Consider the following 26,533-nt stretch of genomic DNA (forward strand, 5'->3'; position numbering starts at 1 on the left):
CTACCTGGCATTAGTGAATTATCTTTGAGATATATTACTGTAAGCTTGCTAGTATTTTATTTACTATTTTGTGTCAATATTCATTATGGAGATTGGTGTACTGTTTTTATTTTTTTTTTTGTTTTGTTTTGTTTTTCTCTGTTTTTGCTCTCTTGGTTAGGTATGAGCACCTCATTTGTGTCATAAATGGAATTGGTAAGACTACTTTTTTGACTGTTTTTCTAAATAGTTTATATAGTATTGGGATTAATTGTTCTTTAAATGATAAAGTTCACTTGTGAATCCATCTGGTCCTGGGGATTTTTTCTTAGGGATCTTACTGATAGCTTGTATATTTTCTTTTTCTAAGATAGGATTATTTAAGTATTCTATTCCCTCTTCCATTTATCTGGGCAGTTTATATTTTATAAGTATCCATCCATTTCACTTAGATTATCAGTTTCATTGGCATATAATTGGGCAAAATAACTTCATAATTGCTTTAATTTCATCTTCTTTGGTGATGTATTCACCCTTTTCATTTTTGATATCAGTAATTTGGTTTTCTTTCTTTTTTAGATCAAGTTAACATACTTCATCTATTTCTTTTTCATAAAACCACCTCCAACTTTTATTTATTAATTTATGTTTCCTTTAAATTTAATTATTCACTTCTTTGATTTTCAGGATTTCCATTTTGGCATTTATTTGAGGATTTTCAATTTGTCCTTTTTCTAGTTTTTTTAATTGCATGCCCAGGTAATTGATTTTTTTTCCTTTCATTGATACACAAATTCAGAGATATAAATTTCCCCTAAATACTGCTTTGGGTGCATGCCAAAAAGTTTGGAATGTTGGTTCATTGTTCTTATTGTGACTCCAAAATGAAAACATTGATTGTTTCTATGATTTGTTTTTAACTCACTCATTCTTTAGGATTACATTATTTAGTTGCCAATATTAATCCATGCTTCCACAGCCCTTCATAAAATGCAAATTTTTATATTATGGTATAGAAAGCGTGCATTTAATATTTATACTTTTCTGTATTTGATTGAAAGGTTTTTTATGCCCAAATACATGGACATTTTATTTTTGGAAAGTGCTATGTATAGCTGAGAAGAAAAAAAGTTAGAATCTTTTTGTTAAATTATTCCCATTAGTTTCTTTTAGGCATTTATCTTTTTTTTTCTTTTTCTTTTCTAAGATTCTATTCATCTCCTTGATTTCTTTTTATTTAATGGTTAGATTTATCTAGCTATGAGAGAGAAAAATTGAGATCCCTTACTAGTGTAGTTTTCATGTCTATTTAATCCTGTAATTCATTTAATTTTTCTTTTAAGAATTTGTATACTATGCCATTTGATGCATATATCTTTATCATTGCTATTACTTCATAGACTATGGTTCTTTTTAGTGAGATGGAGTTCCTCTATTTATCCTTCTTGATTACATCTATTTTTTTTCTTTTGCTTTCTCTGAGGTTATCTTTGCTATCCCTGATTATTTTTTACTTTAGCTGTTAACATAAAAGAATGTGCTCCAGTCCTTTAATTTAATTATATGTGTTTCTCTCTGATTCAAGTGTGTTTTGTGTATAGACATTTTGCTGGATTCTGATTTCTTTTTATTATTATTTCTGTTTTTTATTTCTCTTTCTTTTCTTTAAAAGAAAAATATATTTTTTAAAAATTTATTTATTTTTAGTTTTCAGCATTCACTTCACATTCACTGATATTTTAAGTTTCAAATTTTCTCCCCATCTGTTCCCTCCCTCCACCCCAAAATGACATGTATTATGAATATCCCTTTCCCTAATGTGCTCTCCCTTCTATGTCTCCCCCCCTTCTCTTATCTCCTTCCCCTTCAATTTCCCTATAGGGCAGGACAGATTTCTATACCCCATTGCCTGTATATCTTATTTCTCATTTGCATGTGAAAATCTTTTTTTAACATTTGTTTTTAAAAGTTTGGGCTCCAAATTTTCTCCTTTTCTCCCTCCCCACCTACCCTCATTGAGAAGGTAAGCAATTTGATACAAGTTATACATGTGTAGTCATGCAAAACACTTCCATAGTAGTCATGCTGTAGAAAACTAACTATATTTCCCTTCATCCTGTCCCATCCCCTATTTATTCTATTCTCTCTTTTGATCCTGTCCCTCCTTAGAAGTGTTTGCTTCTGATTACCCCTTCCCCCAATCTGCCCTCCCCTCTATCATTCTCGTGCTCTCTTGTCCCCTTCCCCCCCCCCATTCTCCCATAGGGTAAGATAGATTTCCATACCCAATTGAGTTTGTATGTTGTTCCCTCCTTAAGCTAAATCTGATGAGAATAATATTCACTCATTCCCTCTCACCTTCTCCCTCTTCCCCTCCACTGTAAAAGCCTTTTCTTCTCTGTTTTATGTGAGATAATTTACTCCATTCTATTTCTCCCTTTCTCCTTCTCCCAGAATAATCCTTTCACTCCTTATTCTCCAGGTATCACCCATTCATCTTCAACTCACCCTGTGCCCTCTCTATCCACACGCACACACACACACACACACACACACACACACACACACACACAAACACACAATTTTTGCCTCCAACTACCCTAATATTGACAAAGGTCTCGTGAGTTACAAATATCATCTTTCCATGCAGGAATGTAAACAGCACAATTTTAATAAGTCCCTTATGATTTCTTTTTCCTGTTTACCTCTTCATGTTTCTCTTAAGTCTTGTATTTGAAAGTCAAATTTTCTGTTGAACTCTGGTCTTTTCATCAAGAATGCTTGAAAGTCCTCTATTTCACTGAATGTCTATTTTTCTCTTTGAAGGATTATACTCAGTTTTGTTGAGTAGGTGATTCTTGGCTGTAATCTTATCTCCTTTGACCTCCAGAATATTATATTCCAAGCCCTCTGGTCCCTTAATGTAGAAGGTGCTAACTCCTGTGTTATCCTGATTGTGTTTCTACAATACTTGAATTGTTTCTTTCTGGTGGTTTGCAATATTTTCTCCTTGACCTGGGAGCTCTGTAATTTGGCTACAATATTCCTAGGAGTTTTTTGGGGATCACTTTCAGGAGGTGATTGGTGGATTCTTTCAATTTCTATTTTACCCTCTGGTTCTAGAATATCAGGGCAGTTTTCCTTGAAAATTTCTTAGAAGATGATGTCTAGGCTCTTTTTTTGATCATGGCTTTTAGGTAGTCCAATAATTTTAAAATTCTCTCTCCTGGATCTATTTTCCAGGTCAGTATTGTTTGTTTGTTTGCTTTTTTCCAATGAGATATTTCACATTGTCCTCTAGTTTTTCATTCTTTTGGTTTTATTTTACAATGTCTTGATTTCTCATAAAGTCACTAGCTTCTGATTACTCCATTCTAATTTTTAAGGAAGTATTTTTATCAGTGAGTTTTTGGACATCCTTTTCCATCTGGCCAATTCTGCTTTTTAAGGCATTCTTCTCATCATTGGCTTTTTGGACCTCTTTTGCCATTTGGGTTAAGCTATTTTTTAAAGTGTTATTCTCTTCAATTTTTTTTGGACGACTTTTTTAGCAAGCTGTTTACTAGTTTTTCATGATTTTCTTGCTTCACTCTCATTTCTCTTCCCAGTTTTTCCTCTACTTCTCTTACTTGCTTCTCAAAATCCTTTTTGAGCTCTTCCATGGCCTGGGACTGATTCATAATTTTTCTTGGAGGCTTTGGATATGTAGGAGCTTTGACTTTGTTGTCTTCTTCTTGTTGTATGTTTTGATCTTCTTTGATACTAAAGAAAGATTCTATGGTCTGACTTTCTTGTTCCTTTCTTTTTTCATGATCCTAGCCAATTACTTGAGTTATAAACTCTATGTTGTTAGGGGTCTGTTTCCAGTGTGGATAATGTACTGTTCCAAGCTTCAGGGGTTTTGTGCAGCTGTTTTCAAAGATCCTTCTAGGGACCTGTATGTTTTCAGTTCTTCCAAGGTGGTATGATCAAAGGTGAGGTGTTTACTCCTTTCCTGTACTTTGCTCTGATCTATGAGTAACCACAAGTACTCTTTTCTGCCTTAGAACTAGGAGGAGGATTCCTTGTCTACCACCACTACGAGCTCCACCACCCTAGCTCTCCTCCTTGCACTAGGACTCCTTTGCCACCCAGAACTGTGACCCAGATCCAAACACAGGCAAAGCAAGAGAATCCTGCCTCAGCACCAGCAAAAGATCTCTGCAATCCCCCTCTGATCAGCCACTCAATTCCCCTTCAGTCTATAGGCCAGAAGGTCTGGAAGCAGTTGCTGCACCAGGGCTGCAGCCAAGGCTGGGACTGGGACCATGCTTTTCTCTCACCACAGTCACAGTCTTTTTCTACTGACCTTCTAAGTTGTCTTTGATATTTGTGGGTTGAGAAGTGTGGAAACTGCCACAGCTGCCAGTGGTTCAGTCCTCTGACGTCTGCTCCAGGTTCACTGAGGCCTGTTTGGTCTGCATGCCCACGCTGAACTGCATTCCTTTCCCAATTGGGCACAATAGACCTTTCTAATCACCCATCCAGGTTTTCTTGGGCTGGAAGTTTGTTTCACTCTGTCTTTCTGTGGGTTCTGCTGCTCTAGAATTTGTTTAGAGCCATTTTTTTTACATGTATTTGCAGAGCTTTGGGGTAGAGTTCAAGTAAGTCACTCCACCATCTTGGCTCTGCCTTATCTCATATTTTTCTGAATTCTGATGTCTAATACTTCTTGTATACATTTTCATTTCATTATGAATAATCCTATTCAAGTTCACAGCTATGATTAATAACTGTACATATCCTTCCACCTTATTTTCTCCTGCTTATTCTTCCCTTTCCCTTTTTATCCTGTCTCTCCTCTAAAGTCTGTTTTGCTTCTGACCATTGCCTTCTTTTATCTGCCCTTTCTTTTATCACCCACACCCCCTCTCCTCTTATTGCTTTCCCTTCCTACTTCCCTGGTGGCTGGGATATATTTCTATTGCCAAATAAGTATGTAGATATATTTTTCCTTCCTTGATGTAAGTTAGATGTGAGTGAGGTTCAGCAATTTCCTATCCTGCCCACCACCATTTCTTCCTCTACTGGAAAAGCTATTCTTTGTGTTTCTCTTTTTATGGGAGATAATTTTCCTCATTCTTCTTCTCCCTTCACCTTTCTCTCAAAGCACTCCCCTTTCTCATGCATCCATTTTTTTTAACATCATTCAAACATAATTGACTCATTCCTTACCCTCTTCTTTGTAGAATCCTTCTAACTGCCTTAATAATGATACAGTTCTTAAAAGATACATGTAACATCTTCCTATATAGAAATATAAACAGTTTAACCTAATTGAGTCCCTTATGATTGCTCTTTCATTTTACCTTTTTATGCTTCTCTTGAGTCTTGAATTTGAAAATCAAATTTTCTATTCCACTCAGATTTTTTCATTAGGAATGTTTGAAAGTCCTATATTTTATTAAAGATCCATTTTTCCCTCGAAGCATTATACCTAGTTCTGCTAGGAACTTTATTTTTGGTTGAAATTCTAGCTTGTTTGCTTTCCAGACTATCATATTCTTTCTTTTTTTTTCCCTTTTAAGTTAATTTATTTATTTTTAGTTTTCAACATTCACTTCCATAAGATTTTAAGTTTTAAATTTTCTACCCCTCCCTCCCTCTACCCTCTCTAAGATGGCATACAATCTGATATAAGTTCTATATATGTACATTAATATCAGACAATCATATTCTAGGCTCTACACTCTTTTAATGAGGTAGTTGCTAAATCTTGTGTGATTCTGACTGTGGCTCCACAATATTTTAATTTTTTTTTTTTTTTTGCCTTGCTACTTAAAGTCTTTTCTCTTTGAACTGATAGCTCTGGAATTTGGCTATAGTATCTCTAGGGGTTTTCATTTTAGGATCTTTTTCAATTGGTGATTAATGGGTTCTTTCAATTTCTATTTTGCCTTCTGGTCTAGGACATCAGGGCAGTTTTCCTTGATAATTGCTTGAAATATGATGAAAAACTGTTTTTTTAATATCAAGACTCTCAAGTTGTCCAATAATTCTTAAATTATCTCCTCTCAATCTATTTTCCAAGTCAGCTATTATTGCAAAGAGATATTTTAGGTTTTATTATGTCTTTGTTTTATCTTGTTTTATTTATTCTAGATGTCTTATGGAATCATTAACTTCCATTTGCCCAATTCCAATTTTTAAGGACATTTTTTTCAGTGACATTTTGTACCCTTTCATTCCAAAATTTGGCTAACTCTGCTTTTGAAGAAGTTATTTTCAAAAATGATTTTTTATCTTCTTTTCCATTTGAACAATTCTATTTTAAGGTGTTAATTTCTTTCTTATTTTTGTGTCTTTTTTTTTACTAAGCAGTTAATTGTCTTTTCCTAATTTACTTCCTTTGCTCTCATTTCTTTACCTACTTTTTTCATCTATCATTCTTATTTGATTAAAAAAAATCAGCTCTTCCAAGAATTCTTTTTGGATTTGTTTCCATTTTTTTTTCTTTGAGTCATTGCTTGTGGCTGTTTTCATTTCATTGTCTTCTGAATTTGTGTCCTGATCTTCCCTGTCTCTATAATAGCTTTTCATGTTCAGGTTGTTTTTTTGTTGTTCTTGTCATTTTTCCACTCTATTTCTTGTTTTGAAACTTTATGGTAATGTTTTCTCTTTTCCAGGTATGAGGGGAGGGACACTGTCTGAATCTTTAGGTATTTTCCTATTTTGTGTTTAGAGCCAGTTTTGCGGGATTCAAAATTTTTGGTGCTTCTAACATGATCTGACCTAATAAGGGGTGGGGTCACTGCTCTTTTCACCTGTATTCTAGTTCTTATCCTGGAAGGGCTCCTAATCCCCTTTGGATTTCAGTAACTACTGCTGCTCAGGGCTCATTTTCCCTTGGTATCAGAAATGATGGTGTTCCTTAGGTTTCCTGATCCTGATCCTTTGGGGATGAAATTGGACCCACCCTCAGGTCTTCCATTTTCTCTTGAATAAAAGGTTTTCTATCTACCCTTTAAACATGACCCAATGGAGATGCCAAACAGTTTCCTTTATGGGTCCCCACTCTCTTTTAACAGAAAATGTTCCTCTATACCTTTTAACTATGACTAAGAAGTGGTTATAGGGAGTGGAGTTGACAGTGTCTTGTCTTGCATCCAATACTACCACTGGATTACCATGTAATCATTGACTGCTTACCAGATCTCCTCATTATCTCTGGATTGATAGCAGCTCCCCAAACTGCTGCTTCTATCTCTATCTCTTAGTCCTAACACTAATGTTTCATCCATGTGACTTCCAGGCCAGTCTCCTCCTGTGTCACAAATCTCTCTTTCTGCTCTTCTATACCATCTTGGGCTGGATGAGAATCTCACTCTGATTTCTTATTAGCTCTGCCACTCCAAGTTTCTATTTGAAATGTTACTTTAAAGTTGTTTAGAAGGAAATGTTGGGAGAGCTCATCTTTCTCTACTTTGCCATCTCAACTCTGCCCCTAGAAGTCTGAGGGTGCCCCTATAGACTTATATGGGTTTTCTATATTTTTTCTTTAGCTCTATTCAATCTCCCATCCTTTCTTTGGCCTTTAACCTCAGACTGAGACCTTCTTTGCCATTTGATTTTATTAAAAAATGGCTCTCAAATATCTATTTTCTTTTTAAGGTTTAATTTATGTATGATTTCAAGCATTCCTATGGTATCCCATTCTATTTCTCTTTGATTATGTTTGCTAATGAGTTGTTCAAGTTTCTGCTTCATGATAACAAGTTAATTCTTCCATTTCTTGGGCATCTTTATTTTTTTATATGTATCATTTAAGTCATTTACAACTTGGATAAATTGTTGGAATAAATGACTACATTATTGCTACATGAACAACATTCCAATATTCAAAAGAAAATAAATACTTAAAAAAAATCCATGAATAATGAAGTATAACCAAGAAGATTTTTGTTCTCATTGAGTTTATTGAGAACAGAATATAAAGAGATGTCATTCATTCAAATATGAAAAAACACATGTTTTACACACATAAATACCCTTACAAATTCATTTTTTATCATACATTTTATCATTGTCAGTCTCCTTCCTGCATATTGCTATAATGGAGATAATATTCCCAAAATATTTTTTTAAATGTTGTCTTGACCACACAATTTTGTAAAATAAATACAGATTAAAATGATATTTACTTCCTTTCATTTCTTAAGCTAATATGTATTACCTATCAAAATAATAATAATTTTTTAATAAATCATGGCTTATTTAAAAAGATGAATAGAATAAATTAATTATATAAATAGCTTCTTTTCATAATTCTCTTATATAACTCTCATTTCTTATCCCAATTATTTTCTTATATCTCTCTTACTTGATTTTTAAAATCCATTTTGAGCTCTTTCAAGAGGACTTTTAGACCTTGAAACCAATTCATATTCCCCTTTTAGCCTTTCCATGTAGGCATTTTGATACTGTTGTCCTCTTCTTGATTTGTATTTTGATTTTCCCTGTCATCATAGTAGCTTTCTGTGGTCAGAGCTCTTATTTGCTTTATCCTCATTTTTTTAAAGTTGAGCTCTGCTCCTGGGGTACAGGGAGCATTGTCCCAAACTTCTTGCACTGGGGGCCAGAGGACTGGTAACTGGTTTTCTTTGACAGGGCCTCTGGGGCTGTCACCTTCCTCACTGCACTAGGGTGGCCTGGCCTAGTCATGCCTGTTGTGCCCTGGGTTCTGGGACTGGCAGTTTGCTTGCCATGCTGGGACTTGTGGCCTCACAATTGGATTGCTGTGCCACTAGACTGAGGAGCCAGCACAGTGGGGTTATCTGTTCTGTGTCTAAGAACCTCCAGCTGGCTTGCCCAGACACTGCTTCTGCTGGGCTCGGTTCCCCCTTAACCCCAGTGAAACAGACCTTTTTCTGAACTTCTTCAAAGTTTTCTTGGGCTAGAATATTATTTTATTACATCTTTTTGTGGATTCTGTCACTGCAGAATTTGTTTAGAGGCTTGATTTTATGTTGTTTCTGAGGGAAACTGGGGAGAGAAAAAGGAACTTCCTGGTTTCTCTCCACCATCTTGGATCTGCATAAATAACTTTTTTTTAAAGATACTTAGTCTCTGAAGAAGTAGATCAAGATACAGAGTGCACAAGGTAAAATTTAAATTAAAAAAAAAACAGAACTCAATAATTCAGTTTTTGATAAGCCATAAACTATGAAGTTATTTAAGAAAAAATTCTCTATTTCCTACTGAGAAAAGTGAAAAGTAACCTGCCAGAAATTAGACTTAGGAAAATATCTTTTACCATATTCCATAATAAATTCAAATATATGATTATTAAGCCTGGATTTTAAAGATAATGTTATAAATAATGTATAGAAGAAGCAATTATAAACATTTTAATAGCTATTAGTAGAAGATAAATACTTAACTAAAAAGCATGCAGATAATTACTAAAGATAAAATAATTTTGAATGTCTGAAATGAAAGTATTTGTAGAAATAAAATTAATTATTCTATGATAAGAATAGAAACAATGAAATAGCAAAAAAAAAATTGTATCAAATTTCTCCTTTCATGAATTGGCATCCAAGATTTAGAGAGAACTAACAGAAATGTATGCCCAGGGTATAGAGCTAAGAAAGTGGAGTAAAAACTGACATGCTTGAGCTCTCCCCCAAACCCCTCCAAATATCTGTAAAAAATGACTCTAAACAAATTCTAGAGCAGCAGAACTCACAAAAAGACAGAATGAAACAAATTTCCAGCCCAAGGCAACCTGAATGGTTGATTGGAAAGGTCTATTGTGCCAGGCTGGGAGAGGAGCACAGTTCAGCATGGGAGCACAGGCAAAGAGCAGGCCTCAGCAAACCTGGAGCAGTCCTCAGGGGATTGAATCAAGGGGAGTGGTGGTGGTTTCCAGACTTCTCAACCAACAAACACGAAAGATAACTTAGGTCAGTAGGAAAGGTCTGTCAGTTCACGGTGAGAGAGGGGTTTGGTCCAGTCCCAGTCCTAGCACAGCCCCGGGGTGGCAGCTACTTCCAGAGCTATTGGCCCACAGATGGAGGGAGGATTGAGTGGCTGATCAGAGGGAGATTTCAGGGATCTCTTTACTGGTGCTAAGGGAGGATTCTCTTGCTTTGCCCATGCTTGGATATGGGTTGCAGTTCTGGGAGGCAGTCCTAGGGTGAGGAGGAACACTGGCATGGAGGAGCTTGTGGTGCCAGTGGAAATGGAATCCTCCTCACTGTTCCAAGGCAGAAAAGAGTGTTTGTGATCACTCATAAGACCAGATCCCAGGCCAGGAAAGGAGTAAACCCCTTGCCATTGATCATAGCAACTTGGAAGAACTGAAAACTTACAGGTCCCTAGAAGTATCTCTGAAAACAGCTGCAAAAAAACCCCAAAGCTTGGGACAGTACATTGTCCACACTGGAAGCAGAACCCTACCTTAACAAAGAATTTAAAGCTCAAGTAATTGGCTGGGAACATGAGCAAACTGTGCAAAAAAGTCAGACCATAGAATCTTACTGTGGTGACAAACAAGATCAAAACATACAACCAGAAGAAGACAACAAAGTCAAAGCTCCTACATGCACAGCCTCCAAGAAAAATATGAATCAATCCCAGGCTATGGAGAGCTCAAAATGGATTTTGAGAAGCAATTAAGAGAAGTAGAGGAGGGGCAGCTAGGTGGTGCAGTGGATAGGGCACCGGCCCTGAAGTCAGGAGGACCTGAGTTCAAATCTGGCCTCAGACCAAACATTTGACACTTACTAGCTGTGTGAACCTGGACAAGTCACTTAACCCCAATTTCCTAAAAGAGGGAGAGAGAGAGAGAGAGAGAGAGAGAAATGACAGTGACACAAGAAAATTATGAAAAACTAGTAAACAGCTTGCTAAAGGAGACCCAAAAAATACTGAAGAAAATAACACCTTAAAAATAGCCTAACCCAAATGGCAAAAGAGGTCCAAAAAGCCAATGAGGAGAAGAATACTTTAAAAAGTGCAATTGGCCAAATGGAAAAGGAAGTCCAAAAGATTACTGAAGAAAATACTTCTTTAAAAATTAGAATGGAGCTAATGGAAGCTAATGACACTATGAGAAATCAAGAAATTATAAAACAAAACCAAAAGAATAAAAAAAAAGATACTGAAATCGCTCATTAAAAAAAAAACAACTGACCTGGAAAATAGATCCAGAATTGAGAATTTAAAAATTAATGGACTACCTGAAAGCCATGATCAAAAAAAAAAAATAAAATAAAAGCCTACACATCATCTTTCAAGAAATTATCAAGGAAAACTGCCTTGATATTCCAGCTCCAGAGGGTAAAATAGAAATTGAAAGAATCCACCAATCACCTCCTGAAAGAGATCCCCAAAAAACTCCTATGAATATTGTAGCCAAATTCCAGAGTTCCCAGGTCAAGGAGAAAATATTGCAAGCATCCTGAAAGAAACAATTCAATATTGTGGAAACACAATTAGGATAACACAAGATTTAGAAGCTTCTATATCAAGGGACCACAGGGCTTGGAATATTGGAATATGATATTCCAGAGGTCAAAGGAGACAGAATTACAACCAAGAATCACCTACCCAGAAAAATTGAGTATAATCCTTCAGGGAAAAGAATGGGCCTTCAGTGAAATTGAGGACATTCATGCATTCTTTTCTTTTTTTTTGGCAATTGGGGTTAAGTGACTTGCCCAGAGTCATACAGCTAGTAAGTGTTAAGTGTTTGGTCTGAGAGGTGGGATTTGAACTCAGGTCCTCTTGACTTCAGGGTCAATGCTTTATCCACTGTGCCACCTAGCTACCCCACTGGCCTGCATTCTTGATGAAAAGACCAGAGATGAATAGAAAATTTGACTTTCAAATACAACTCAAGAGAAGCATGAAAAGGTAGACAGGGAAGAGGAATCTTAAGGGACTTATTAAAGTTGAACTGTTTACATTCCTATGTGGAAATATGATATTTATAAATCATGAGACCTTTGTCAGTATTGGAGTAGTTGGAAGGGAAACAATTATATGGATAGATAGATAGATAGATAGATAGATAGATGATAGATAGATAGATAGATGGCACAGGGTGACTGGAAGATGAAGAAGTAATATCTAAAAAGTAAAATTACGGGGTGAGAGATGATTATGCTGGGAGAAGGAGAAAGGGAGAGGTAGAATGGGGTAAATTATCTCACATAAAAAGACAAGAAAAAGCTTTTACAGTGGAGGGGAAGTTGGGGGTGAGAAGGAATGAGTAATCTTATTCTCATTGGATTTGGCTTAAGGAGGGAATAACATACACACTAAATGGGGTATGGAAATCTATCTTATCCAACAGGAAAATAGGAGGGAAGGGGACAATAGAGCAGGGAGATGATAGAGGAGAAGGCAGATTGGGGAAGGGGGTAATTAGAAGCAAACACTTCTAAGGAGGGACAGGGTCAAAAGAGAGGTTAGAATAAATAGGGGGTGGGATAGGATGAAGGGAAATATAGTTACTTTTCCACAGCATGACTACTATGAAAGTGTTTTGCATGACTACACATGTATAACCTGTATCAAGTTGTTTGCCTTCTCAATGGGGCAGGGGAGGAAGGGAGAGAATTTGGAACCCAAAGTTTCAAAAACAAATGTTAAAAATTGTTTTCACATGCAACTGGAAAATAAAATATACAGGCAATGGGATACAGAAATCTCTCCTGCCCTACAGGAAAATAGAAGGGGAAGGAGATAAGAGAAAGGGTGGGGATGATAGAAGGGAGGGCAGATTAGGGGAAGGGATATTCAGAATGCATTCCATCTTGGGTGGGGGGAGGGGTGAGATGGGGAGAAAATTTAGAGCTCCAAATCTTGTGAAAGTGAATGTTGAAAACTAAAAATAAATAAATTAATAAAACTGTAAAAAAAAAAAAAAAAAAAAGTATGGCCAAAGACCAAAAGCATATGAACAAGAATTGCACAAAAGTATTGCAAACTATTATCTACCATGTGAAAAAAAATCTAAAATCAATATCACATGAAAATTAAAAGAATTCTGAGAATTCACTTCTTTAATTTTATTTTTCCAAAACTTATATACACAATAGAAAAAAAAAACTATGAATTTAAATACTAAAACTTAATTGCAAAAAAAGGGGGAAAAAAAACCATGTCCTGTACACAGCAGAGTGTAAGAGAGGATTCAAAATATATAGCAAAAAATTTTCATTTCAGGAAAGCCTATGTAATGAAAACTCCACATTGTGTTGAGAGCTAGCCATCTTTTTGTTGCATGCTTTTAAGTTTCCTTTGGTTCTCTGGTGTCGATGTATGTATGTATATGTATATGTAGATATGTGTATGTATATATATGTACATGTATATATCTACATCTATATAAATATATCCACACTTATGCACATATGTACATATGTATGTGTATTTTCCCTAACAAAATCTCTTCCTGATCTTTGTTTTATGTTTGTAAGTACCTTTTATTTCCTATCCCTCCCAACTCCTCTACTTCACTTCTACCTTCTACCTTGCCCTCTTATTACTTAAACTAGCACCCCTCCAATCTAAATAACCTTCAATACCCTTCTTTGACTTATTCCCTCACTCTCTCCTCTAAAGTTCCCTCCCTTATCCTCCCAAGGACCCCTCCCTTGTTCTCCCATTCCCATTATTCTAAATACCCTTCTATAACCCCCTTTAACCTATTCTCTCACCCTCCCCTCTAAAGATACTTCCCTTGTCCTCTCCCCTCTCCCTATTCCCTTTAATGTTTTATTTATTTCTGAATTTAGAAGACTTTTATACTCTTCTAAGGATATACGTGTTGTTCACTCTTAAATCCATTCCTGATGAAAATAGGTTTCCAGAATTAACAGTCTTCCTCTGCCATCTAATTCTTCTGTGTTGGTTCTTCCTCTCACACCTCATTTGTATAGGATAATTACAAAGTTTTGCTGTTTCTAGACAGTTTCACTTTTTAAAGTCATATCATGCTTAGTTGTACCACAATCTTTCTTATGAACTACTCCATGACTAATAACAACAATCTTAGACACATATTTTATATTTTACATACATAAAAGATAGTCTGTCATTTTTAGTCCCTTGTAATTAGACTTTGGTATGTACCTTATATTTCTCTTGGTTCTTGTATGTCAAATCTTCTATTAAGTTTATTTTTTTTAACAAAGTCTTGAAAGTCTGACAATTCATTTTGTCTATTTTTTTTTCAATTAAGAATTATGCTTAGCTTTACTGGGTATGATATTTTCAGCCAGATCCTCAGCTCTTTTGCTTATTGATACATAGTGTTCCAAGACCTGTGGTCTTTTAGTTTCACCTCTGCTAGGTCTTGTGTGATTCTAATTTGACTCCACCACATTTAATTATTTTTTTCTTTTTGCTCATAGCATCTTATCTTTGAGCTAGGGGTTTTAGGGTGACTATAATATTTCTATGGGTTTTCCTCATAGTATCTCTTTCAGGTGGTAATCACTGGATTTTTTTTTAATTTCTACTTTCTCCTCTTGTTCTAATGCTTCAGGACAATTTTCTTTCATTATTTCTTGTATTATTTATCAAGATTCTTTTTGATCATAGATTTCAAGTAGTCTAATTATTCTTATGATTTCTCTTCTTGATCTCTTCTCCAGATCAGTTGATTTTCTTATGAGATGTTTCACATTCTCTTCATTTTTTTTCATTCTTTATATTTTATTTTATTATTTCTTGATTTCTTAGAACTTTACTGGCTTCCTCTTGGCCAGTTGTGATTTTCAAGGAGTCATTTTCTTCCTTAAAATTCTGGATCTCTGTTTCTAATTGGTTGGCTTTCTTCTCATAATCTTCTTGTTTTTTTTTTTTATTTTTTTTCAGTTTTTCCTCAATCTCTCTCATTTGATTTTAAAGTCTTGTTTTTTAAGTTCTTCTATATGTTCTCTTTGGGCAGATGACCAATTAACATTATTCTTTGGAGTAGAAGGGATTTTTTTTTTTTGCTTCAGTATCCTCCTCTGAAGACATACTCCAGTCATCTCTATTCCCATAGTAACTCTCTTTGGTTGAATTCCTGTGCTTTTTTTTTTTTTTTGATTTGTATTAGCTTAATTTTTGTAATCACCTTCAGGACTGGGGTATGGGGGATGGTGCCTCTGGCCTCAGATCTTCAGTTATTCCCTCTGGCCTGGAACCGAAACCAAAACCTCCAGTCTCCTGTTAAGTGCCCATTGCTTGCTGCATCCCTGGCCCACAGCTTCTGTACTTTCTGGGCATGTGCTGGTTCCTTTCTGCCCCTGCTGTGTCTCTGCAGCACAGGGTGGTCTAGTGTTCCTTGTCAACAGAGGTTCCCTCAATCTCCTCTGACTCAGATGCCCAATTCCCCTCACTGTCCCAGTGATTAAAGTTCTTGTGGCTGGGACTGAGGCAGCCTCCCAGCACAGCTAACCCCAGAACCTGCGGCTTGTTGTTAAAGTGGTCCCTAGCCTGGAAGTGTTTACTCTTCACAGGGACCAAACCTCATCCTGGGATTTTTCTTCAGATCTTTTCTGATTGTCCCAGAAACTGTTCTACCCCTACTCTTATTTATTTTTTATTGTTATATGTTTGCCTTGAGGTACTATTTTATCTGTTTTGTATGGGGATATCTTGAGAGCTTGGAATTTTCTGACCTACTCTGCCATCTTCCCAGAATCCTCTATGAGAATTCACTTTTCACACAGGAAATAGGCAAATATAACAAAGAGAATCAATGTTGTAGCATTAAAGATAGGCACACTAATGAATTCTTATTGAAACTATGCATTGATATATCCATTTTAGAAAACAATATAGAATTATCCAAATAAACTGGCTAAAATGTCCATATCTTTTACTGCAGAGATTCTATTGCTAGGCATAAAGCCAAAGGATATATTAAGTAAAATAATTCCCCACCTATGCCATAATATTTATAACATTTTTTTTTTCTAGTAGCAAAGAACTAGAGACAAAGTAAAGTCTAAAATGTGCAGAATAGCTAAACAAATTGTGATGCATGCATGCAATGGGATTATTTCTGTCCTATATTTAATGAATACACAGATGTACAGAAAGACTTTTGTGAACTGATGAGAAATGAAGTAAGCAAGGTCAGAAAAACAATATATGCAATGACTAAAACAATATATATTTAAAAAAATGTAAAACCATGAACATTTAATGTGGTCTAATTATTTTTTAAAAAGTGTCACACTAATAAAGAGAAATGAGTACATACCTCCCCTTACTCTTTTGCAAAGGTAGGGGGTCAATGGGTAAGGATCATTGCATATATATATATATTTATTTTTTTCCAACATAATGATAGGTTTTGCTATGTGAGGGTTGGTTTCCATTTTCCTCTTTTGATTTAAAAAAATATTTTTAATGCATTATGGAGAGGAAAGTTAGAGTTACAGAGGGAAATATCAAATGTAAAAAATAAAAATTATTGATATATTTTTAAAAGAAAGAAAAACAAACTTCACAGAACTATATAAAACTTTGCATTAAGAGTTTTAAAATCTGAATTCATCATGATTTAATGTATGGAGTTTTAACATTAAAGTCAGACATATATGAGTTCAAATTCTTCCTTGATCTAGAGTGACGGTGTGCAAATCATTTAATCTTTCAATTTTTTAAGCAGCTCTCTAAAGCTATTAGTTGTAGAGAAGTTGCTGACTTGCATTGTAGAGGAAACTTTCTCTTCTGGGACATCCCTTAAAGTTAAAGGTCTATCCCCAATACCCCCAATGTTCAAAAAGCATATTAACATTTTCTGCCTCTATTTTCTCTTAATTGAAATAATTTTATATTTATATAAAAATTGGAGTCAAACACAGTTGTCTGCAACAAAGTTTTATTATATAGTACCCAAGCTATTGTGATGTCAATGTAATTACATTTACTTATTTATAGGGAACATCTTGTAGGGAGACAGGAGAGGTAAGCAGGAATATAGAGAAGTCTATGACTCTGTTAGCAAATTTTAAGGCTGGAACTCTGTGCGGAAAGATGTTACTATTTGCAATCTCTAAGACTGTGCTGATGTTTCCTGGTGGGTTTTTCATGAAGACAGGGAGCCTGAGGTCCTCTGAACTCAGTTGGAATAGGTGCTTCTCCTTGTAGCAAAGACTGCTTTCCTTACTTTGGCCCATGTTTCTTTCCTTTGGTGATGGCCAGGTGTGAGAACTTCTTGTTAGAAAATGGCTTATTTCTCACTTGATATATTTGAAGCTGGTCGAGATTTTTTCCCAAAGGTCATGAATTCAGACTGGAGATGACCATATCAGTGGTATGGTTAGAAAGCTGCCTTGAACATAATGACACTTTTATTCTAAGTGCTTTTCAATCAGTTATGTATGAAGATATGATCTGATATTAACTATCATAGGGTGAATTGGATATGATCTTTTCATTATGCTTTATATTTTCATGCAGCAATTTTCCTGACAAACTAATTTGATTTTCTGATCATTTCTTAAATTCCATTATTCCAATATCCAGCTATGAACACAGAGCAGAATATGAATTAAAAAATAACTCATTTGTAAAATAAAAAATTGGTTTTGTACTTCAATATATTAATTTGTTTCTGATCTCTGTAGTTACAGATTGTAACCTGTACACTCCTTATCCTGTGAAAGTTTTATCCATGTTCTGCAGTAAATTCCACACAGGTAATCTATCCAAGGTAATAGGACCATGTATGCTTACCAATAGAGTTAGTAACAATAAGTTGACCTCTAAACATGCTACATTACTGGCCAAACTATTTTTTGAAGTAATAGATCACTCCAATGATGTCTGTTTTGTCACATCTCCTGTTAAAAAAAATTAACAATATATTGCATCCTACTCACCTGATTCAGCACAGGCTTGCAATGAGCTACCATCTGATTTTTGAAAGGCAATCTAGCCCACTAAGTTTTTTGTATCCCATTTCAGAGCTGGCTAGTTCTCTACCTTCAGTACATTGGTACTGTACCTAGGATAGAGTATAGGATGTTCAGAGAAGACTGAACCCTCTGGTGTGAGGGCTGCCTTTGGTGGACAACTGATTCACCCAATTCTCACTGTGATTCCAAGAAGCTGTAGCATGTGCAGTGGCCTCACTCTCGTAAACCATTTTGGCAGTTTGATTTAACCTGGCTGAGGGCAACTTGAGAGGTCTCAAACTCATCAATGAGTTAGGTGGCTGTCTACCCCAAGCTTGTGAAAACTTATCCTAGCAGAATGGGCAGATGAGAATGTTTGTTCAAAGAACCTAAAGGCAGCTGAAGCAGGAGCTGTGGAACATTTAGAGCTTGGTTAGATATTAAAGACACCAATGTCATCCTCTGTAGACCAGGCCCTTGGTAATTTTCTTGACTTTTGCCTTGCCACTAGACTTTGATGACTTTGGAAGAGAGAGTGAGGCTGATGACTTCACAGAACTCTGTCTCACTTACATCCAATTTATGTGAGTTAGAAGACATTACTCATAGTATTTTACCATTCCACTCTAAATGTTCATATGAACTATCTGTGCTGATTTATAGTAGAGCCTTCCAACCTTGTATTGGTCTGTTCAGCCACAGTTAGATACACTATCTTAACTCCAACTTACTGGTGTCATTTTGATCCTCCTTGAGAACGAAGGATAACAACCATACCATACTGAAAGGCCACCTCTGTGAGTTGTAAATCCAACTATATATCATAGCCTTAAAAATATGCCTTCTTCATCCATGTTTTTTCTAGAATGATAGCTTGGCGAATTATTTTTAGGAGTCTGAAGTATTCTTGAATTTGATGTGATCAATAAAATACCACCTGCTAACAGAAACAACAGGTCAACCTAATTATTTATAGGGAATCCCTCCTTTATTTGACTTTGTCATCATCACAATGGTGAATTCCTTTTGTGAACATGTTTCCCTGTTTTATATACTAATTAATAGTTGAAGTGTTTCATTCTGAGAAAAAGTCCATAGGCTTTGCCAGTCAGAGAGGACCATGACACATACAAAAAGTTTTCAGAACTCAATTAGTAATTACTGATTACTGAGATGCATTTTTGTAAAAACAACCCCCTCAATTTTTTTTCCAAGTGAATGAATTCTCCACTTTTTTCAGATATCTTGAGAAATGATCCACAAGTACCTTCTAAATTATCTTCTGATTGATAAGCATTTCTTCTATACATTATTGGTTTTATCTAGCTGACCTTCAATTATTTCAGTCCTTTTTCTACTTATTCACTGGCAATTGTGATGCCAGAGCCTAAATGTTGTGACTACACTATTATTCATGGAGAAAATAATTTGGTATAGATATTTTTCTGTATAATTTTCATTTTCATTTTTTTACTGTCCTCCTATTTTTTGTTTGCTCTGTTTTTCTTTTCTTAAATACATTTTGGATGATGTCACTTAGTTTGGTCTCTTGCCAAGCTTCATATAAATGTGAATCTCATTATAACAATTCATGATGTTTCATTAGATGACAGCTCTCTTAATTTCTCATCATCCCTCTCTGCCATATTTTACAAAAAAATTATAAAATAAACTGGTGAAATGTTACCTTTTGCTGCCATATATCATTGCTTGTCAAGGAGACGGAGTGCACATTGCCAGAGATGGTTTCTGTGCTCCTTGAGTCTCCCTTTTGTGCTGACTGATTTACTTCAGCTAAAATTAGGGATGATGATAATAGTCCATAGTTGATATATGTTCTTTTATTGACTTCCAATTTTCTGCATTGACAGATTGTTTACATAGGTCAAGTTAAAGTTGTAAATTAGTCTGATAGTCTTTTAAAGTCAAAGAAAATAAGTTTAGTCTAAGGTTATGCCATATATAAAGGAAGGCTACCAGGATGGTGAAAAGACTAATAGCATGCATGTCCTGATTGAAAGAATTGGAGAAGTTTACTCTGAAGAATAGAAGTCTTAGGGGTATATGAAAACTTTCTTTGAATAGCAGGAAGGTTGTCATATATAAAAAGGATATCCAGTCATCTGAATCTCTAAGTGTTGTTTTCAAAAATTTTAAGTCATTTTTTCCTGTGATTTCCTGAACACCTTCTCAACTCTTACTCTTCTCTTCTCTTTTGCCATACAGTACTACTGTCCCCCATTGAATATAAATTTATAATTTTATCTGAGCATCTTCATCCATTTTAAATTTGAAATCTTCCTGATAGCAAAATATTTCAAAATTCTCTACATTGTATATGTTAAAAAAGAAGTAGCCATGATAAACTGGATAGAGATCTGGGGTCAGAATGAGGTAGTCTGCGATTTAAATTCCACCTCATATGGTCTGTGACTCTGAGCATGTCACTTTCCTCTTAATAGTCTATAGATCTTTCCAAGATTATGTCACAAAAAATGAGCTAACATTCATTAGTAAAGGAGTTCCTATATTTGAGAGTTCCTTATTTCAATGGAATCACTGATCTAGTTCATACTGCCCATGACTATCCCTATGTATTAAATATATAAACAAATTACAACTTATAAGCAAGAAATGCCATACATATGTTTCTATACAGGGAGCACAAGATAGCTTATATTCCATACATCAGTGATGTGATTTCTTCATTATATCTATTCCTTTAGCTAATCAGTCAGTCAATCAGCCAACAATCATTTATTAATCTAAGTGACAGTCACTATACTAACCAAAGTGGATATTAAGAAAGTTAGAAAGCTGAAGACAGTCCCTGTCCTCAAGAAGCTCAAATAGGCCTGAAAAAAAACCAATAATGTAAATTTAATATGAAAATAGTGTAAATAAAACATAATCTCAGAAAGATCATCATCACTATGCCAATACTTCACAGATCTATTTAACTTAATCTCTATCCTGATCACCAATTTCACATATATAACTGCCTACTAAATACCTCAAACTGGATGTCCTATAGAGATTTAAAACTCAAATGTACAAAATTTAATTTATCATTTTTCCCCAAAACCTCCTCTCTTTCTAAATCCTTCTTGTCTATTATACCACCATTCTGCTAATCACTCAGACTTAAAACCTAGGTGTCATGCTCCACTACCCACTTTTTCTCACTTCCTATCCAACATTTTTTTAGTCCTTCTTATTTTGTCTTTAAAATATCTTTTGTAAATGCCCCTTTCCTCCTTAGACACTGTCAGTACCCTGGACTAAAGCCTTATTACCTTACACCTGAACTATCATAATAGCCATTTGGTGAATCTCCCTGCGTCTAGTCTCTCCCCACTTTTGTATATCTACCACTCAGTTATCAGAGGTATTTTCCAAAAGTATAGTTCTAATGAAAATCACTGCTGTATTCAATAAGCTCTAATGACTCCCTATCACCTCCAAGATCAAATATAAAATCTTCTGTTTGATTTTTTTTAATTGTACTTACCTTTCTAGTCATCTTAGACCTACTATACTATGTTGTCTAGTGACACTGGCTTCTTTGTTTTCTCTTTCCTCATCTCTATTGATTGTATTCCTTAGCTTCCTCACCTCTATCTCTTATCTTTCCCAGCTTTCTTCAAGTTCTAGCTAAAATCTCATGAAGCCTTTGTTAGCTCCCCTTAATTTTAGTGCTTTTCCTCAGTTGATTATTTCCATTTTGTCCTATATATCCCTTATTTGTCCATAGTTGCTGACAATAGGAACTATTTTTTAAAAATTTTGTTTCATGTTTTGCTTTCTTCATATCCTCATTATTTATCACTATGCCTAAGTGCTTAATAAATGTTTATTGGCTAGACTTGACTTACTGCTAGAAGAAATAAGGAGCTTCTGAGGTTTGTTGAATAGAGAAGTGGTATGTTTAGGCCTATACTTTAAGAAGATCACTTTGGCAGCTAAGAAGAAGATAAACTCTAAGGGGGATTATTTGAGATGTGGTGACCAACCAGAAGACTACTGCAGTAGTGTTAACTGGAGGTAGTGAGGGTTTGCACCAGGTGGTTTTGAGAATGGGGAGAAAGGGACATATAAGAGAAATATTGCAATCTTCCAACTATGTGGATAAAAACCACTTGATAACTTGGTCAAATCTTCTAAAGTTGGTGTGACAAAAAAGTGCATTATTTCATAGCCAACCTGGTCATGGTCCTTTTTAAACTTGACAAGGTTGGTCCTTAGAGGACAGACATCCAGTCTGTTAGCAGACAAGTATTAAGTGTCTTTCTGGTTTGGTAGGATCTGCAATAACTTTTACTCTGCTGGCATAAATATCTAGTTCTCAGCATCACCTCATGCCTTTGCTGGAGGATAAAAACATACATTGTCTCCAAATGTGATTATCTCAGACTGGAAATGTGCAACAAAAATGTGACATTGAATGATTTTCTCAAAACTTGGCTGATTCAAACCCAACATACATCAGTCAGTTTTATGTTTGGTGCTTTAAGAACCTTGCTAGTACCAATTTTGAGACACCTAAAAACTGGGTAAATATATGTCATACCTAGGCAGAAACAGTGAATCATATTTCACCTTGGTGTATGTAAACATGGCCTGTCCACAAAGAATGACATAGGATTAGGAACAAATGATCAATTCTGGAAGTAAAGGAAGCTAGATTAACACAATTTAGAATAACCCATATGTATATTGACCAGTGAGACCAAATTACATTATAAACATTCTAAATATGAATTTCTTCTTGGCTTATATAATTCTCTTTAAGGCTCACACTAACAGGACAATTGTTTTTTAATTGATTCGTTCTTAGGTTTCTAAAAGTATCTCGTAATCTAAGTTAAATGATTGTGGTTTTAACATCCTTGTTTTCACTAGATCTCCCTGAAGTCTTTAATGAATGCATAAAACAATTTAATACAAAGGTATGCTTTTTAAAGCATTACCTCATCAATATTCAGCTGTATACTATTTGAACAAGCTAATCTCCAGCCGAGATCACAGGAAATGGTTTGCTTAAATTTGGATACATAAAATGTTTTGGAAAATTGTTGTTGTCAGTCCAGATTAAATTATTGCATACATACAATAGCTGAATGAAACTACATGAAGGCAATTTTAGCACTTTTGATTTTACAAAACACTTCAAGTATTTTTGGTGAAAAGAGTGAAGAATAACTGGATCTCAATGGATAGGTCAATGGATAGTGTGTGTGTGTGTGTGTGTGTGTGTGTGTGTGTGTGTGTTTCTTTTATTTTTAATTTTAGCCAAAAATCTTTTAAGACTCTGACTTGACTTAACCCTCCTCACCATGATCCAAATCTAATTCACTCTATTCATTTAAGCTTTAATCAATACGTTACTCTATGGTATAATACTGTGATGTTGTTTATGTATTTACTTTGAGCTAAAACTTATTCCGCTATAATAAGGTTCTATGAGGAAAGCTGTTTGTGAGTACTGTAATTGTCACCTGCCATGGTTAGATAACTCTCAAAGTGTGTCCAATTAGATTTTTTTTTATCTATATGTATTAGTAACCCAAGTATATAAAGATAAAACTTGTTTCCAATGCATTTCTTGGTCATGAAACACATATAGTTAGGAAAGCAATGTTTCATCCTTAAGGCTTAATATTTTTTCCAATATTTCTGGGAGGTTTGGATAGAGGATGAAACAAGCAAACTATAAGAATTCTGTATTGATGCACAACGGGAAGTCCAGGAAGGATGCAATTTCAAATGTCTCACTCCATCTTTTTGAAAAATCCTTCCCTGTGTGTTGAAAGTTATTCAGTAATGATCACAATAAAATTTAACCTTGACTTTTGACAGTGAATTGTGCATATTTGCATTGCAGGTCACCTCCTGAATGATATGTGTCAAACTGTGTCTAATCACATTGTGGTAAATAATAATTTTTCAATGTCAGACTTTTTTGAGGACTGCCATCAATAAAATTTCAGAATCAAAATTCTACCTTTTTCTACATTCCTTCTCTAAATACATATTATATATAATATTCATGTATGTAAGTGAGTATACCTTAGGCATACATGCATACATACATATATACATGCATATATAGAAATATAAACACATTCATAAATGTATATTGGTCTATCCATATACATGCATGCATAAATACACACACATACATACATGCATGCATGCATACATACATACATATACACAAATATTAGGTTTTGTTGCAGGCTGTAATGAAGGAAAATCTTGAGAACTGTTGACTAAGGTGGTTGCCCCTTCCCTGCTTCACTGAAGACTACTTGGACACCACACTTACCCTGCCCCGATTTTCAGTCAAAACTTCACTCTACCACGTAAGATTGTTCCTTTCTCTCCTTTGGTCTATGCCTCTGCTTTTCACTGAGGGAAGAGGTCAAGATTCTGAAACATATGGCCAGACATCCAGGATGCCCAATGCAGTGGCTGGGCAAGGTATCAGTGTTAGTTATACCAAATCAGTCAGTAAGGGCTCAGTACTGAGCCTGTGGGGAGTAGCAGAAGATGCTATGCAAGAGCCAGAGGCAGCGCTTTAGCCAGCTTGAAGGCAGCAGCTGGCACTACAGCCCAGCAGAGCTTGGAAAAGGCTTTGTGGGGGCACTGTATTTGGGCTCAGGCAAGAAGAGTATCTAGGTGTCCTGGGAGTTAAAGATCATTGAGGCCCAGGTCAAAAACCGATTCCCAGTTCCAGAACCAAAAGATGAAGATCAAGAGGCATCTAGTATAACAAGAGCAATTCCTGCCAACTCATTCAGAAATCTTTCTCCTACTTCTTAATCCCATGGAGAAAGTCAGGCAAATTTTCCCACCTATGTTCTTCTGTATGGTCAACAGACCTTGTCATCTTTACCCAGTTCTGTTTTGGATTTAGCCATCATTTCTACACTGCACAGCATGTTCACAAACTGTGTTAGAGATTAGAGGTCATCTTGACCAACCCTGTCATTTTACAGATAAGTAAACTGGTTCTGAGCTACATTAAGTTGCCAAGGTCATACAGATAGTGTCCCTGTAACTCTAGACAGAGTATCATTTCCTCTAAACCAGGGCTTCTTAATCTAGAGTTCAAAAGCCCCCAAGTAGTCCATGGATTAATTTTAGGGGCCAAATGAACTTGGCTGAGGAAAAACTATACCTTTATTTTCACTAACTTTTAACTAAAATTTAGCGATTCCTCCAATTTTATATATATATATATATGTGTGTGTGTGTGTGTGTGTGTGTGTGTATAGACATACACACACACACATATATGTATATATAAAATTCTGAGAAAGGGTGTATAGGTTTCACTGTACTGCCAAAAGGGCCCATGTCTCAAAAAAGATTAACAATTTTTGCTCTAAGACATGCTTACAATCTCTTATAGTTTAGCAATGATTTTAATACCTATTATAATTATGACACATGAGAAAATTACTACTGCAGGCTTTTTGGCATGTTGAGGAAAGGGGAGGGAGATGATATTCAGTAAATAACTTGTCTTATATCCTCACTGATACCTCCAGTTTCTCAACTCTATTAAAACATAAGCCCAATTTTGCCTACATTAGATTCTCTATTCCCTGACACATCTATTCAGATAATCAACCAGAATAAAATTGAAATTTATACTTTAAAGGTAGAAAATAATTCAAATATTAGCATTGGAACTGCAGGGGTGAGAGGGAAGGAACACCATAAGAGGGATGTTTAGTTTTTGCTTTTTAAAAACATTGCTAGTTTTGTATTTGCTCCTGGAGACAATAGAAAGCCACTGAAATTTATTGAGTAGTGATGCTAGGAAAGGTTGACATGATCAGACATGCACTTTAGGAAAATCACTTTAGTTGCTAATTGGAGGATGAGAAGGAGATTTGAGGCAAGCAGACCTACTGGCAAGCTATTGCAAAATTCTAGTTGTGAAATGATGAGGGCTTGTACTAGAGTGGTGGCAATGTCAGAGGAGAGAAAGGGATATATTCAAGAGATATTGCAAGGGTGAAATCAACAGGCCTTAGCAACAGTTTGGATATAGGCTATGAGAGATAGTGAGGAATCCAGTATAATTTCAGGTTGGGAGCCTGAGGGACTAGGAGGATGGAATTGGAATTGTCTTCTACAGTAATAGGGAAGGTAGGAGGGGCAGAGAATTTAGGGGGAAATTTAATGTGTTTTTTTTTTTTTGATGAGTTTAAGATGTCTACTGGATATCCATTTCTAACTTTCTGAAAGGCAGTTAGAAATGCAAGATTGGAGGTCAGCAGAGAGATTAGGCAGGAAAAGTAGATTTGAGAAACATCAGCATAGAGAAGGTAATTAAATTCATATTTGCTGATGAGATCAACAAATGAAGTAGTATAGAGGGAGAAATACCTAGAGTTAGAGGCTGAGATCTGGAAAAGCATCCTGTAAAAGAAAAATAAGAGTAGTCACATAGATGGGAGAACCAGGAGAGAATTGTGTTCTGAAAGCCTACAGAGAAGAGAGGATCAAGGTAGAGAGGGTGCTCAATAAAGTCAAAGGCTTCAGAGTCAAGGAGATTGAGGATTGAGAAAAGCCTATTGAATTCGACAACTAAGAGATGGTTAGTAACTTTAAAGAGAACAGTTTCATTTTTTTCAGGTTTTTTTTTA

The sequence above is a fragment of the Vombatus ursinus genome, unplaced genomic scaffold (assembly GCF_900497805.2).
Source record: "Vombatus ursinus unplaced genomic scaffold, bare-nosed wombat genome assembly UNPS02014802.1, whole genome shotgun sequence".
NCBI lineage: Eukaryota > Metazoa > Chordata > Mammalia > Diprotodontia > Vombatidae > Vombatus > Vombatus ursinus.